Here is a 14,242-nt window from a genome sequence, read left to right on the forward strand (position 1 = left end):
ATAGTTAAGATGTTAGGTATGAACCGCAACGGATTACCTAAATAAAGAAGGACATTGTCCGCATACAATGAAATATGATGACTGGTTCCACATATTGTAATTGGGGTAATATCTTTATCTGTGCGTATTGACTCTGCCAGTGGCTCAAGCGAGAGTGCAAAAAGAAACGGGCTTAGTGGACACCCCTGTCGAGAACCTCTGGCTATGTCAAACAATAAAGAACAAGTTCTACCTGTCAGCACCATGGCTGTGGGATGTGCATACAACACCTTTACCATACGAATGTAAGAGGACCCCAGAGCCATGATCTTCAACACCGACCACAAATATGGCCATTCCAGACGATCAAAGGCTTTCATAGCATCTAGGGAAAGGACAGCAGCAGGAAGAGTCAACGAAGATGTGCCATGTATTATATGGAGTAATCTCCTAACATTATCAGAAGCTAACCTAGTTCTAATGAAACCTGTCTGGTCACAGTTGACAAGCTTAGTCATGACCGGCTGAAGCCTTCGCGCAAGCAATTTAGCGTAAATTTTCAGATCAGCATTTAGAAGGGACAAAGGCCTATAACCTGAGCAATCATTAGGGTCCTTGTCCTTTTTGAGCAAAAGCGAACTGCAATATTTGCATCTCTAGAAAAAGACCCTCTTTCAACAGCAGCTTGAATCATATCAAAAAGTAGAGGGCCCAGACTGTCCCAGAAGGCTGTGTAAAATTCTGGGGGAATTCCGTCCTATATAATTCAGCATAAAAACTGCGAAAAGTAGCATTAACCTGTGAGAGTTCATTAAGAATGTCACCATCTTTGGACTTAATTGTGCTGATATCTGAAAAATGTTCATTGGACCGCAATCTAAGGGCAAGTAAACGACTGGGTCTAGCCCCACTAAAATAGTACAACTGCCGTGTCCTATGAATTAAAAATTCAGCACGCTGTTTCATAATAGCATTTATCTCTTTTTTCACAAGATCAAATTTAAGCTTTACATCCTCTTCATAGCTTTGTTGTAATAGACCATCTAATGCTGAAAGTTTATCTAAATCGTATAATCTAGATGAACGAGCTTTCCTTATGCTGGAAGCATAACATACAGTAAAATTCCTAATAAACCCTTTAATAGCATCCCAGAGTATCCTAGGGTCATCAACTGAACCTTTATTTATATCTACAAAGTCTGTTAGTTGACATGAGAACTTGGTTTTAAATGTTTCATCTCGGAGAAGCGTGGTGTTGAAACGCCATCTAGGGGCCCGAGCTGGATTAGAATTAGAATCAAAACAGAAGCAATCACTGCCTTATGGTCGGAAAATGCCACTGGCAATAAGCTAGCCTTAACAATATTATGAAACAAGCCTCTAGAAGAAAAAATAAAGTCAATACGAGAGAAAGATTTGTGTCTAGATGATAAATGGGTAAAGTCTTTAACATCAGGATTTAATATACACCACAGATCCACCACTCCGTTATCACTGATCCAGGAACGTAAACCCTCAGAAGCATATTTTTTGAGTGACCCAACCTATCAACTAAATAGTTAACAACGGCATTAAAATCAGCGCCAATAATTAATTTGAAGCCAGAAAGCTCCACAAGTACCTTAGTGTCCTGTTCATAATTTTTTTTTTCAAAAGTATTAGGGGCGTAAATTGAGACCAAGGCAACATCTCTATTTTCAATATGAATTTTCGCAACTGTTATTCTACCTTTGTCATCTCCCCAAGTATCCAACAGTTTAAAGCGTAGATTACGCTAACATATAATCGCCACCCCTTTAGATTTATTTGAAGCAGAAGTGCAAGCAACAACACGAAAAAAGCGATTAGACATGCGATTATTATCCCTTTTGACCAAATGAGTCTCTTGTAAAAAGACTACATTTATTCTTTGTTTCGACAAAAAAACAAAGTGGCAACTCGTTTCACTGGATTATTCAGGCCCCTTACATTGAGGCTGAGAATGTTCAACTTGACACCATCAAACATTTATGCAGTGATAAAAAGGTAAACAATGTAGTAAACTGAAAAAGCAAACTATACATAGGAGAGAGAAAAACAAAAAAAAACAGGGAAGAGAATTTTAATTTCTGGTCAGGCTTAGATGAACTAGTATTAGAACTATACAAAAACAAAAACAGAACAAGAAGATTGGGTGCACCCATATCTATAACTCCTGTGGAACACAAATGAAAAATTAGGATCTGTTAATCTTTCAAAGGCGCAGAGAAAAATACATACCTGCTCAATATACTGGTTTGAATCAAAAACCAAAAGCTTCACGGCAGATAAAGGTTTATACATAAGAGAACGCTCCCATATGTTTTGCCGACCACCCATCATTAGTTGAACATATACGCATCATATAAAAAAAAAAAAAAAAAAAAAGGATGTCTTTTGTAAAGACAGCAAACCCTCATCGTAAAGCTAAAGACAAAAGAGTTCACATATTACCGTTCATATAAGTTTTAGCATCTTTCAGGTCTTTGAAAGTTTTCTGTACGCCATTCGCCTTGAAGACCAACACGGCTGGGAAGTTCATTTGGAAGTGGATGCCTTTCTTAAGTTCAGCGCAGATCGGGTTGAAGGCTCTCCTCGCGGCACGAACTGTGGGTGAAATATCAGGAGCGATGTGGAGAAGCTGATCCTCGTATTGAAGTTGGCCTTTGCGTCTAGCTGCGGTCAGAATTTTAGCGACATCCCTGGAGCGATGAATCTTGATAATAACAGGGCGAGGGCGGCCATCTGTAGGCATACCAAGCCCTCGGTGTGCACGGTCAATTGCGATCGACGGGACAAGCAACTCAAGCAGTTTTGGGATGAAAGATTTGAAAAAATGTATGGGGTTTAGAATTCTGATATTGTCCCACCTGGAACGACCCTCCAGATCTGTAACCTTCTCCATAAGTGCGGTGATACGTTTCTCGAGTGCAGCCAGTTTCCCTTTAAGCGGAGCAATGTCATCTTCCAAGGCAGAGATACGAGTTTCTGTTGCAACCTGGCGAGTCGCAAGAGAGTCAGTGACTGCAGCGACCTCATCGATGCGTTTGATGACGCTATCAACTTTCGCGTCCAGACCAGACTCCAGCTTAACGAAAGAGTCATTCAACATCTTTTGCGTGCGCCGACCTTCTTCTGCAGCGACTTCAGCAATGTGTTTAAGTAAAGCTCCATGTGATAAGTCAGGTGACGAACTCTCACGGCTAAGCGCAAGATCTCTGCTAACACTAGCCTCGCTAGAATCAGCACAATCTTCTGTAAAGCCTCGGGAATGGTCCGGTTTACTCTGTTTTGACGGCTTGGGCATGATAAACTAACAATGAAGCGACTAAATAATGATTTTGAGAGAGATGGGCGAAAACAGATAAAGAACAACAGTAACATGGACTGGGAGAGATGGAAAAACACAACTGATCACTCCGCTGCCATTACCAGAAACCAGAATTGCACAGTTACCTACTGCAATGTTTTCAATTATAAACCTTATTTTTCCCCTCATTCAGTCAATACTTCGATGTGACAAAACATGAAACTAAAAACTATTTTTGAGCAAGATCAGGAGGAATTTGCCCCATGTGACTCTTCCACTCGCAGCCAAGCAACTTCCTGAAATGACTGGAAGTACTAAACAATAACTTGAAAAATGAAGTATATGGGGGTAGTAATGCAACAAGGCATATCCGGATCTAATGTTTCTGTAACATTCTGTCTATATCGGATGATTATAATGGGTTCTGTTGTCTTTAGTCGCATCGCTATACCATGTCTGATATAGAGATGGTGTAATGTTAAGAAATAGTGAATGAACTTTATTTATAACAAAGTTTCAGATTGCATTTGTTTGTTCGCTTGATTCATTTTATACAAGACACAGATCAATGCAGGCTTTTCAGAGAGACGAAAATAAAAAATTATGTAGTGATAATTATATTGGATCCGACAACACACAAGTGTGAGTAACATTTTTTTAACATGTCACTTTTGCTTTGTCTGTTACGTGGGCGATATACCAGTAGACAAGATTAACCGGTAGAAATTTGTCAACTGGTAGAGATTTACGACTATTGTCTCTATCGTGGTTACACGCCCACGTGACGTTGCTGTGCTACGTGGTCACGAAAATGTATCATTTGCACGTGTTTTTAAGTATTGCAATATAAAAACAAGAGATTTTAAACTGTTGAAGCGCAATCAGCAGCGAAAGAGAACTCATTTCGCTATATATGCACGGCACACGCCATCTGAGAGACATTTCTGAGCACTGTCAGAGAGGCGCATGTACGTAAAGATGGTGCCCATAGAGCGCAGAAGTTATTTTTGCCGCTTTATAGGCCTTGAACAATTAAATACACAAACTTTTATGTGTCAAATTGTCTAGCTTTGCAAGTATCCATGTAAACACAGTAATTTAGGTCTTAAGTGAAAACATGCATTAACAGTAAATTTAATCCGGGCAGCTCTTAAAGTGACAGCAATCTAAAATTCCTGCTGTCTGTCGTTCATGTTAATCAAAAGAGAAAAAAAAAAAAAATCTCTCAGTGCTCTTGACTAAATCATTTTTGTAACTTTAACAAGAAGAAATTTTTATACATTTGATTATTTTATACAGTGTTTGTAGTATTTCTTATTTATTTGTTCTACTGTAGGGGTGTGCGATATGACGATTTTTGATCGTGGACGATAAAAATGTCTCCACGATCTGCTTTTGAAGAAATATCGTAGTATCGTGCTACAGCGCACATTCTATCAGCTGCAGTTCTTATTCCTCCGTCTCAATATACTGTACATTATTCGGATCTGCTTTAAAGCCTTGCCGGTTAAATGTTTTATTCACGCGTTGGTCTGACGTGCGCTTTTTCTGAGCCCATACACCCGAAGCGCACGTGCTAAAGCCTGTCAAAAAGCACCTGATTACTGAACTAAGTTATCTTGTGCACTAATACTGTCAAAACACACAAGGTTTATGTATAGACTCCGTTGCTTATGTCTAAAATGAGTAAGTAAACAGCTGAGAGAAAACGGATGCGTGCCTCTGTTTATTAGATGCGTGCATGTCTTAAAGGGGCAGTACTGAACATGCTGCCGACTGTCATTAAAGGGATAGTTCACCTTAAAATTTAATTTCTGTCATTATTTACTAACTCGCATGTTGTTTTCTTGTGCTGAACACAAAATAATATATTTTGAAGAATGTGGGTAACCAAATAGTATCTGGTCCACATTGACTTTTGATAGAAGGAAAAAAAAAAATACTATGGAATAAGTCACTGGGGACCAGCAACTGTTTGGTTTTCCATGTTCCTCAAAATAGCATTTATGTTCAGCAGAAGAAACTCATTCAGGTTTAAAGAAACTTTTGAGTGAGTAAATGATGGTATAAATATAAAACTTTTTATTTTGGGGTTAATTATTCCTTCAATGTTAATAAAACACCAAAACACAAAAAGAAAAATCACTCACTACTCTTGACTGAAAAACGTTAATACAGTTGATTTAATAGGAATCAATCTATATAGTGTTTTATTTTTATATTTGTTGATTCAATTTCTTGAATGCTCCTGCTAAATACACCTATTGTACCTGAAAATAAAACACTGTTTTATTTGTATAGTATGTGTATTTGTAATGTGTATCTTTGTTCTCATTTTTTTAATAACAAAGATAAAATAATGACAAAGATTTTTATCTTCGCCCACTTTGGCCTAAATATCCGCCATTCTTTTTTAATATTTTTGTTACCTTGAAAGGTTTTGTCTTTATAATAGGGAAATTAGTTTGGCTGTAATGCTCAGACAACTTGCAAAATAGTAAAACCAACATGACAAAGAATCGTGATAAAATCGTGATTTTTCTTAAAAATATTGTGATATTATATTTTTGCCATATCGCCCACCCCTATTCTACTGTAGTTTTTTTTTTACATTTTTACTGTAGTTTTTTTTGTCCTGTTGCAAGTAATTAGTTCCTTATTCAATTGCTGACTGTTTACTTGTTTTCAGTGAGCTTAAGTGTTTTTTCTTTGTTTGTTTTTGTTTTTTGTGATATTGACACTGGTGACAAGAATTATAAAATTTCTATGGTATCAAAAATTGGTCACACTTTATATTAAGGTCCAATTCTCGCTACAAACAATTAACAATGACTTTGGCCTGAATAAACTCCTGATTTGTCGATTATTAATAACTAGTAATGCAGTTGTTAAGTTTACGTATTTGGTAGGATTAGGAATGTGGAATATGGTCAGTCAGAATATATTGTATGCTTTAAGTACTAATAAACAGCCAATATGTTAATAATATGTTAAAAATATAGTTAATAGTGACAATTGGTCCCTATACTAAAGTTATAACATAACGTCTCTTCAGAACACACCAGAAGCGGGAATTCAAGGAAATGGATTTAATCACAACGAGTAGGAGTAAAACAATGTTTCCAAACAATATTACATTAAGACAGGACAAAGAAACTCTAGAAAATGAAGGCTTATAAAGACAAACAAACTAACCACATGTGAACTGAATGATAATTAGACAAATTAACTAATGAAAACAGGAACAGAACCAAAAAAGGGCAAACAGGAAACTCAACAGGAACATAAACGTAACAATTACTCCCCCCCTCCCGGAAGGCGTGTCCCGCGCCGTAACAGTTACGCCGGGGAGGGAGGGTGGGTGCCCTGGAGGCTGGTGCAGGACAGGGACACTGGGGAGGCCTCCAGGGCAGATCAAGAGACACGGGGAGCCATGGTGGATCAGGAGACTTGGGTAGCCATGGTGGATCAGGAGACTCAGGACGGGGCCTGGAAGAGAGGGCACTGGAGGAATGGGCCCTGGAGGGCGCTGTCAAGGAGCGGGCTCTGGAGCTGGGCTCCAACACATACCCTCATAAGCCACCAGTAATCCCAGGGGCACATGTGCGTCTGCCGACGGGCTTGAGTGGGCCACAGACGGCAGCAGGTTTGACAGCACAGAGCCCGCTGGGCTTGACAGAAGAGAGTGGGTGAGCCACGGACGGCGGCGGGCTTAACCTCCCCGCGGGCAGCGGGCTAGACTTCGGAGCCGCAGACAGCGGTTCTGGACTGAGGACAATAATGGAGCTTCGGAACATATGGGGGTAGTTGGGAACGAGCAGGCGGTCCGGACCGTTGGTGCGGTGTGTGGGGGTTCCCGGCGTGGATTGAGCTGGCGAGACGTGGCGTGCCCCAGAGAGAACTGGACGACGAGTCTTCTTTACTTCTGCAACTTCAAAATTAGAACAGTTTAAATAAAGGATAAGATTAATCAATTCGATCAGGGGAAAATCATGAACTGGAAGTTTGCAGCGGATCGTCTCGCCGTCCAGCCCTAGCTGAAAGCACGCACCAAGAGCGGCGTCGGGCCAACTCAGCTGGTTAACAAGCTCGAGGAAATCCTCCACATACCGTTCCAATCACCAACCGGCCTGTCGTAAAGCCCATAACTTGTCCTGAGCAGTCATTTTGGTAGGTCCTGTCTTCTGTAACGGAACATCTCTTCAGAAGACACCAGAAGCGGGAATTCAAGGAAATGGATTTAATCACAATGAGTAGGAGCAAAACGTTTCCAAACAATATTACATTAAGACAGGACAAAGAAACTCTAGACATAAATGTAACAAAAGTGTTACCCAAAAATTGTGATATTATAAAGACCTTATTTTAAAGCAAAAATAACTATATTGTGTTATATATCGTTACCGTGAAATAAAATTACTCATATCGTGATATAGCTGAGATTTTGTTCATTTCACCCACCCCTACTGTTACAGATTGTTTAAGAAGTACTAATTAATAAAGACCCATATTTTCAGAGTACATCACAGCAGCATCCATCTATTATTGCAGTATGCATAACTGATACTCAATCATAGCAGTGGGTAGCATGTCTATCAAAATGATGTGTTTCGAAGAGTGTGTTTCAAAAAAAAAAAAAAAGTCTTGCTAACATTATAAGTGGACCACAGAGAACATTATAAAATTAAAACAAAATGCAGTTCATGACCCCTTTAGTTAACTACTAATTCATCAAGCAGTTTAACAAAAGCTTTAAACAACAGTCAGTTGGAAAGAAGTGCAATAAATACAGGTCTTATATAAATAAATATTGATTTATCTGAAGTGTGGTGCAGAAGCACCCTTACAATTGATCTCAGGGTCACAGGACAAGAAACATCAACCATGCAGCCACTGCTGCACCCACAAATAAAGCCATTTCATGGGCAGTCCACTTTAAAAACAGAACATCTGAAAAATCATTCAAGTAAATGCAAGCATCTCTTGCCAAGCTGTTTCATGGCATGTTGCCCAGCTAGTTGAAAGAAGCCCGTAGCATCTCGATTTTGGAAAGCAAAGAATTTATCATGATTTTTACGTCACACTTCCCTTTGAGGAGAGGGTAAGGGAATCGGTCTTTAGCACACATAACACCTTTATCAGAGCTGCACTGTAGGAACCCGCTCCCTCCTCCACAGTGTTCTCCACAAGAGGAGGTCTATAGCTTCTGGGTCTGCTAGTTTTAGTGCCCAAAGCAAAGGATAAAGATGAGGTGAAGAGGTTACTGACTGAGCAAATGTCCTTATCAACCCCATAGATTTTCCAACAGCTTCTAGGTTAATGAAAAATGTGATCTACCACAGAGAATTTACCAGATATTAATACATGCATAAACAAATGCACAAAGAAGTAACATTTCAAGCATATAAACTGTAACAATCATGATTTCTCTGACATTTGTTACTAATATATTTTTAACCATACTCTAAAATATATCAATGATATACAGTATATCTCTGATATTTTGAATGTTTTTGAAATAAGTCTCTAATGCTCACCAACTCACCAAATATCATTACACTATTACTCCATTCATCAGTTTCACATGATCCTTCAGAAATCATTCCAATATGCTGTTGTGTACTCAAAAAATGGTGCAGGTGTTAGATAAAATGGTACAGCTGCAGTAGTCTCTGCCAATTTTCTACTGCTATCTAAAAGTCCTATTGATGAAAATAGGTGTGTTGGCTCCTCCCTGATGTTTCTTGTAATCTGTGATCATCTCCTTGGTCTTGTTCAGAGAGATGTTGTTTTCCTGGCACCATACTGCCAGGGTCTTAACCTCCTTCCTGTACACAGCCTCCTCACCATCTGTGAGCAGACCAATGACTGTTACATTATCATCTGACAGTGTTTGAGTTACGCTGACCGAAACACATCATCTGCGAATAACATGCAGCAAATTCAACAACGGAATTTTCTTGGTGTACTTGGCACCTTGTTTATCATCACAGTGAGGCAAAAACTATCTCAAGAACCTTCAAATGTATCTCAATGGTGGAATTAACTGTATCAGAACAGCCTTCAAAAAACACAGAAAGATACAACTCTTCTGTGACCAATTGACTTTCAACTGTTGAATGCACTTGACCTCTACAAAAACACTATTATTGACTTTCTGTTCTATCACAGTGTCTGACCTACATCTCTGTTGCTACAAGCTCATTTGTTCCTGACCAATTCTGGAACCTTGTCATGTTATTTGCACTTTAGGATGAATCACTTTTGTTCTAATATTTTGTAATTTAAAAAAAAAAAAAAAAAGGGTTGGCTAAACAAATTCATTGGAAACACTTTATTTTTATGGTCCCTTTTGAGCAATCTGTTGACTAAGTAAATTTGTAAAAGTAATGACGGATGAAAAATTCAGTTTTGATATCACATGTATAAACTTCATTTAAAAATATATTTACATTTTTTTTTTTTTAATTGTAATAATTTTTCACAATATTACTATTTTACTTGATCAAACATATTAAGTCTTGGTGAGCATAAGAGACTTCTGTTGAAAACTTTAAAACCTTTGAATGGTAGTGTTATGTAACCGTGCAAGCTTGTTGCTTCGGGCCCTATCATATACCCGGCGCAATGCGGCACCAGGCGCGACGCAAGTGTCTTTTGCTAGTTTCAGCCCGACGCAGTTATCATTTTCACGTCCTGCACCACGTTGTTTAAATACCAAATGTATTTGCGCCCATTTGTGCGTCCATGGGTGTGCTGGTCTGAAAACGAGGTGTGTTCAGGCACATTGTTGGCACGTTGCTATTTTAAGGCAACTGAAATAGACAGCCCCATTGACCAGCTAAAACCTGGTCTAAAGTCAATGGCGCAGTATTTTTTTGTTATAAAAAATATATAGAGCGCGTTAGTAATATGCGCCTATAGGCGGGTCCACAACGTGCGTTCACTCTGCTTATTACACACACAGCTGCACACAAACATGGCAAATATTAAAAATTAAAAGATTACAGTGTAAAAGATTATTATTGTGTAGGCTACATAAATATAAAAATGCCTACATGTCACAATGGATAGTCATTGCATGTATCAGAATTAGGCTACCTATTTGCTCGCGCACGAGCAGGTCCGTTTCCTTTTTGGAGACACGTTCAGTCTTTGCGCTTGCAAATTCCGCCATGTAAATAGTGAATCCGCCATTGGGAAAGCGCAACTGGCTCTTAATGGAAATGGGAGACTCTGATTGGTTTATTGCACGTTATGCTCAAAACACACCCATTACTCATTAAGAGAATAGAGACAACGCTTTTAGACCATGCGCCAGGCGCGCCGGGCGCCCGATCGTTTTAGCAAAAGTGTTTTCGGACACGCCCTAAGTTATATCATTAAAATGGGGCCCTTTGTGTTACAGAAAGTGTTCTGGTCAACCATCACCAAGCTCCAACAACATGTTACAGCAATTGTTAATGTAAGTTTCTAACCCAGAATATTACTGATTAGAGCCCTGCACGGGCCTCAAATTTAGGCCCTAGCCCGGCCGTGTCCAACAGCTTATCAGAATTACCGGCCCGAGTCCGACCCGAGCCCGTCTTTTTTTTCCCCCTTCTCCCAAAACAGCTCATGTTTCAGCTATTAAAATAGTTCAGTTTTGTATATAATGGCAAAGTGATTATATTTCGTTTTTTTCGTTTTTTATTTTTTTATTAAGTTAATTTTGAAAAACGTTTGGAGCATTTTTTGTTCGTTAAACAAGTTATTTCTTTCTTAAAGTAACTACTAAACTACTAAAGTAATGGAAACAACTTAAAATATGCCGTAATTTTTGCTCATAAAGGTAAGAGTAATACATCATTCGGAACTGTAAAGGGTCTACTTCTATTTGTGTACACTCACAATATCAACAAAACGTCGTGCTTTTAAAACGATACGCTTTCTGCTATCTTGTCTTGAACAGAGCGCTTCACAAAAATGAACCGAAAGTCAGTGAATACATGCCTCACAGACATGATAAATATATCTATAGAAAGCTTTAAATGACTACTTAACGAAATAAATCAAATCGAAAACAAAAACTCATTCATTATTAATCCGTGAAGATGCACTTCTCTCTAAAGGCGCGTCTAATGAGGAGATGAATCCACACTGATGCAACACTGACACAGAAAACACTAGTTTATTAGTAAGTAATTCAAATATCGCCTTACTATTTCCCTCGGACACATTCATGGTAATTACTTTTGCTGGGGCTTTACGGCAAGCTTTATTGCGTGTATTTGAACGCAGAACAGCTGCGCTGACGGCGCGATCGCTGCTGCGGGACTCTAAACACCGTCGAGCCGCTCTTCACAGTCGCGGCACGGTCTGGTGTTGTTTCCACCAGCGCGGCAATTTTTTTTTCATCACTAATTGATAATAATAATAATTCCTTACATTTATACAGCGCTTTTCTAAGCACTTGGCTTAGACATTGATGGATGTCTAAAATATAAAAATAAGGAGAAAACTAAAACAGGCCCGAGGCCCGGCCCTAGTCTGAACTATGACGTGAAAATTGGCCCGAAGCCCGGCCCTATGGATGTAAAAAAGTCGGGGCCCGTTGGGCCCGGGCCGAAATGCAGGGCTCTATTACTGATCCATCTATGCAGGTTTGACCACAGTTCAAGGAACAGCTGTATAGGCAAGCTTTTTTTTTTTTTTGAAAATGTGAGCAATTTAAAATGTAATGGATATGGACACATTTCAGCCTTCAAAATTAACAGGCTATTTTGTTTGAAATTAATTTAATAATGACAATAATAAATCTGATTACACTAAATCCATGGCATAAATAGCCTGTGGGCCACGCTCATTTTGTTTGCCTTGCCTTTTGACTGAAGCAGAGTTTTGTAATTGAACACAGTGGGGTTGCGAGGATCAACATTATGATAAATACAAAGTGTCTCTGTCTATGTTTCAGTATTTGATGATAAGATATGGATGAGAACAAGACAGGTCATCTGTCACTGACCTCTCATTTAGCATCCATTTTAGCCACTCAGGTTTTTAGGTTTTGTTAGAAAAATAAACCTGAAACAGAACCAGTAGATGCTGAAGAATATTATCATTCGCTTTCACACACACCGAATTCTGTTCAAAGCCATATTACCCTAATCAGCCTTGATGACCTTTTTTCCACACTAATAAGCCCTAATTATACTTTTGGTTTCATCTCTGGGTTTTGGTCTTCTGCCAAAACACGATGTCGTCGTAAAGAAAACCTGATTAAATGTGGTGTTGTTTCATGCCAACATCTTGCTTGAGAACGCAGAACAGTAGTTTGCAGTGCCTGCAGATCTGTCTGCTTATCCAGGCCGAGACATAAAGAGGGAAGCAGAGCTGGAGAGGAGCCAGAGAAATGCAGCTTTGATCTCAGAGTCCAGACTACTCTGCTGCTCTCTTTCCTCCTGAGCTCTCAACTGTCTGTCTAACAAAACGTAACATTCAGTACATGATGGTGTCCCGATTTAAAAACCATTATGCAAACCATGCCCATTTCATTCAGAGGTCAGAGAATATTTGATTTCCATAAGAAAAAAATAAAAATAAAAAAAATCAATGGACAGGCAAGTTTATTTGGTACAACTGATATAATTATCACAGAATTCCAATTCTGTAAAACAGGAAAGTACATGCAAAAGAGAGAAGGAATGTCTCTGCATCATAAGCAGTTATTGTGTATAACACCAACAACAATATTTTGAATACTACAGAGAGAGAGGGATGTTTCTAGGTTAGGAAATTTTGCATTAAAATGTTGCTTTCTGGTTGCATCACCACTTCGGCTTGGTGTTATAATGTTGGATTAATTCCCAGACAGCACCTATGGTACATGGTGGATCAGCCTTAAAATGAACTGAAATGGCCTCATAAACTTTTACATAGTCTCTCCAGAAAGATCAAATTCATTGCCAAGAAGTCAATCATACATGCCCAGCAGAGTTCTTATCAATGCTTCACACCTTTATAAATCTCACCAATGTGGAAATACTGTCAAAGCCAGTATTATAAACTGGCGGAAGCGTTGACATGACAAAAGTTATTGGTTTTTTGAAATATGGAAATATATAACTATGTAATCGCACAGCATCATCTGCAGGGTATGATGCCATACATTGCAAACCTTAAAGGTCAAGTTTGGCTACGCAGTACTGTGAAACACTCTTGTTATTAATTAAAACTAAAAATTTATTAAAACTCATTTTCATCATTTAAAATAAAGCTGAAATAAAATAAATATTAGATGAAATACAATTAGAAATTAAGTGAAATAAAATAAGCTTAAGCTGAAGTACTAAAGTACTAAAAAAACAAATAAATATAAATTAAAGTTAAATAGAAATATAAAAAAATCTAATAAAATGATGAGCACATTAAAATTACAAAAACAACTAAAATTAAGTTGAAAACAGACAGTAAGTGAAAATATTAAAAAGGTTAATTAAAATATTGATAAATACTATAATAGTGCATAAATAATACTTAAAAGGGTAAAAGCTGTGAAAGCTCTCAAATTAACAAAAGTAATAAATTAGTGCTGTCAAACGATTAATCGTGATTAATCGTATCCAAAATAAAAGTTTTTGTTTACATAATATATGAATGTGTGCTGTGTATATTTATTATGTATATATAAATACACACACATGCATGGATATATTTCCGAAAAATAGGTTATGTTTATATATTAAATGTTTATTTATAATATAAATTATATGAATATAAATATAGACATGTAAATACATGTAAATATTTTCAAAATATATACTGTACTATATATATGTGTATTTATGTTTACATAATAAATAAAGACAGAACACACACACACATATTATGCAAACAAAAACTTTTATTTTGTATGCGATTAATCACGATTAATCATTTGACAGCACTATAATAAAT

The sequence above is a fragment of the Onychostoma macrolepis genome, chromosome 12 (assembly GCF_012432095.1).
Source record: "Onychostoma macrolepis isolate SWU-2019 chromosome 12, ASM1243209v1, whole genome shotgun sequence".
Lineage (NCBI taxonomy): Eukaryota > Metazoa > Chordata > Actinopteri > Cypriniformes > Cyprinidae > Onychostoma > Onychostoma macrolepis.